The sequence below is a fragment of the Triticum dicoccoides genome, chromosome 1B (genome assembly GCF_002162155.2).
Source record: "Triticum dicoccoides isolate Atlit2015 ecotype Zavitan chromosome 1B, WEW_v2.0, whole genome shotgun sequence".
NCBI classification, from domain to species: Eukaryota; Viridiplantae; Streptophyta; class Magnoliopsida; order Poales; family Poaceae; genus Triticum; species Triticum dicoccoides.
The window spans coordinates 10,139,465-10,143,196 of record NC_041381.1 but is presented as its reverse complement, the minus strand read 5'-3'; the positions used below and the strand labels follow the sequence as shown (position 1 = coordinate 10,143,196).

The following is a 3,732-nucleotide window of genomic DNA, read 5'->3' as shown; positions in this document are numbered from 1 at the left end:
GACCCTCATACATGCCGTACAGTGTGCTGGCATGTCCGAAGAGGCGGCACGCGTCTCCGGGGTGTGCCCCCTCACATAGACGGCGCCGCCGCCGGCACCTGGAGGGGGGAAACGGACGCATGCACGCATACCTTTTTGGCATGCCGTCGCTAGATTCATAAATGTTAAGATTTTTCAAGCATGCACGCATACCTTTTTGGTACCATGTTAACAACAGGAATCTGAAAGCAAATGCACCATTGCAGCATTTATGTAATTAATTTATCCACACTTATAGTGATGCACCTCTCTTGTTATGCCGCTGATTTTCACCCCAATTGTAACCCACAACATTGGGATGCGGCTTTCTAAAGGTATCAATGGAGCCTCTCATATCAACGTTTTCTTGAATAATTTTCTCTCTTATCAATGGTGAACCTGTATCATCAGATTTGGCCAAAAAATCAGTGTTGAGTAAGGAACTTCACATGCTAAATAAAAAAGGAAACATGTGCATTGATAAGAGAATTTCGGAACAACCTAAACTGTGAATATGCAGAAAGCAAATTGAACGCACTTCTACAAAGTCGCTGAAACATGGATCCAATTAATAACCCTGTAAACCTGAAGATCAAGTGAAAGAAAAAATGAAATAGAAACTTCAGCAAGTAAAAGTTTGGGAAGTCGCTCGAAGATGGATGCCAATTATCAACTGTAAACCCGAAGATCCAGTGAAGAACAATGGCAGTAAAACATAAAGCAACAATAATAATGGAAGGGAAGATCAGCCATACCAGTCTATGTAAAGCAATCCAAAGTAATAACGCTACCCTCCTGACCACGCTCAGTTATGCCAACTCTCTATTGGACAAAGACTGGTTTTACCTATGAGTTCACAACAGTACTACATGAACGGTAGAGCAGGCAGAGGCTTAATCCAAGAATAAGAAGTGTGCCGCTGCGGTACAGTTAACTACAATTGTTAGTTAGTTTGGCCTACTATTACCAAAACCTGGCAGGATCTTCTCAATGGAAAGTAGGAACACATATAGCAACCAAAGTCCAAAGGAAACATGCGAGAGAAAAGAAGACACATACCTTAGGCCGTTGTACTGTGGTGTGCCCGGTGGTGCAAGTTGTTGTAGACGGCTCCATGCCGGCCTTGGCCGTCGTTGCCGGAGGAGTAGATGGATATAGTGAATTTTATGTTTAAGAGAGAATTGGCTGATCTGGATCTAGATAAACATAGTTTGTGAAAATATAGAATTAACAACAAATTCCTGTCTGCTGAAAGAATTAACAACAACAAAACAATATTTTCTAGCTTAATCCCTTATCTCATGAGACCCCATGTGGAAGCAATTAGATTTTATCTAGTAAGAAGAAAGAACTAAAGAACACTACTTCGAACTAATTTAAGTACACCAGTTTCACCCTACTTTAGTCTTCCAAATCCCTATTTTTTGCACTCACAGGAAAGAAAACCGGGCTTTCCAGATCTCAGCGATCATGAAGAGGTATAAGCTTTTCAGTTGTGATCAATTTAGATCAGAAACACGTAGAACTCGTGTGCAGAAGGGTGAACACAGCCGGACTGTGCTTGCCATGAACTGTGTATAAACTTCTAATAATACCCATATCAGCGATGATCTCATCGGCGGCTCCTCAACGGGGATCAGCGCTGGCTCAGGGGATCGCCGTGAGGCTCCTAAAGGGGATCGTCGTCGGATCCTGGACGTGATCGGCGGCTTGTCCTCAACGGGATCGACGGCGTCTCCTGAAGTGGATCGTCCGATGGAGGGCGGCGGCTTTGATGTGCGAGGGCGGCGGCGAAGGGATGGAGCGGCGGTGGCGAAGGGATGGAGGGCGGCGGCGCACGATCTGCTGTGCGACTCGTGCGTGTGAGTGGTTCTTGCTCGAGGGGAGGAGGCGCTCGAGGGCGATTCGTTTGGCATTTTTGCTTGGCTGGTTTATTTTCGTAGATTTATTTTCGTCCGTTTTTCTTGGGTGCGATGGGAGGTTTGCCCCTGGACTGCGTGGGGGCATCGCTAGGAGGTTTGGTTCGACGGGACTTCCTGTGAGGTGGGAGGAGAGACGAAAATAAACCAGGTTTGGTGGGTGTTATGATCGGCCGGACCTACGGCCGCAGGAGGCCCACCGGGCAATCTTAGCCCGCAAATTATCTTAGTTTTCATTTCATATCGTGGTTATATATACGACTTGTAAGACTATTTTGAGAATTAAGCAATAAGACTTTCTGTTGCCCGGCTCCCAGAGGAGCCGGAACCCTAAAACCCTAGCCGCCTCCTGCCTCCACCGCCGCCACACGCGCCAGGACGGCGCCTCACCGCCGGCCACCGTGCTCCAGCCCTCGCCCATCTCCCTCCTTCCCCTACAGCCTACGGCCAAGACCGGGCAGAACCCTAGGTCCTAACACCTTGGTATCAGCTACCTGGGTTTCGACCATGTCATCGCCACCACCAATTCCTTGCCACCCCTAGTGTTGCCGCTTCCCACCAACACCCCCACCGCCGCTGCCACCAACTCCACCACCGCCGCCGCCTTATCGCCGAGCTCCACGGCCTCGCTGACCCTTCAGTCGGCGCTGATCGCACCCGCCCCCGGCACAACGCCGGGCCAGGGCCAGCCACTTCCCCCCGTACAAAATTCGCCGCCATCTCCTCCCCCCATGCCGAACCAGCTTTCCCCGGAGGCCATGGCCGGCGTGCTCAATGACTTGGTGGTCGCAGTCCAGGGCATGCGTCTCTATTTGGCTAGCCCGTACGGGCCGCCACCGCCGCTACCTCCGGCCGTTCCCTCGGGACAGCCGGCACTGCGGTGGTACTCCGTCCCCGCGGCCATCGCCGGGGGCTACCCGGCGCTACCATCGCCGGCCGCTTCCACGCCGCCCTGGCCCAAGTGGCCGACGCCAGCGCTCGCGGCGCCACCCGCGCCGCCAGCAGCCGCCCAGGGCCTGCAGTGGCCGGCTTGGCCCGCGCCACCCCCCGCCTCGCCGTCCCTCCCGGCGGCCACAATGCAGGTTCCGCCGCCGCCACCGACCAGCCCTAGCCTGGGCCGGTCCGCGCTGGGCGGTCTTCCGAACCAGGAGGTCCGGTTCCCATCGTCACCATCTCCGCTTCCGGGCTGGCTCAACGGGACATCGCCTCCATCGGTTTACACGGAGGCCCGGGAGTCGTCGGGTTCCCAGTTGCAGGACGGGGCGTCGAGCGCCACGGCGGCCTACGCCGGCCTTCCCACCGTGGACCGAGCACCGTCATCAGCTCTCCGCACCGCCGAGGCAGTGGGCCATGGCGCGCCAAACCAGGAGCCACCCCGGTTCGCCAAGACCGACTTCGCCACTTATGACGGCTCAGACGACCCGCTTAACTGGCTCAACCAGTGTGACCAGTTCTTCCGCGGGCAGCGCACGCCCACGTCGTAGTGCACTTGGCTGGCTTCCTACCATCTTCGCGGGGCCGCCCAGACATGGTACTACGCCCTCGAGCAGGACGAGGGCGCCATGCCCCCGTGGGAGCGCCGCGAGCTGTGCCTTCTTCGCTTCGGACCGCCGTTACGCAGGAGCCGATTGGCCGAGTTGGGCCGCCTGCCTTTCACCTCCACGGTGCAGGATTTTGCGAACCGCTTCCAGGCCCTGGCGTGTCACGCACCAGGTGTGACGGCCCTACACCGGGCTGAACTCTTCGTCGGCGGCCTTCCCGACCACATCCGCGTGGACGTCGAGATGAAGGGGCC

The 3,732-nt window shown here is 55.1% G+C and overlaps 1 long non-coding RNA gene across 1 annotated transcript; it reads right to left on the bottom strand.

Moving 5' to 3' along the window:
- Positions 1-509: 509 nt before the first annotated feature.
- LOC119315575 lies at positions 510-1,841 on the bottom strand. The gene is made up of 3 exons (XR_005152776.1): positions 1,078-1,841; positions 774-864; positions 510-603 (listed from the first exon to the last, which is right to left on the bottom strand). It is a non-coding gene; the product is annotated as an uncharacterized LOC119315575 (long non-coding RNA).
- Positions 1,842-3,732: the final 1,891 nt, after the last annotated feature.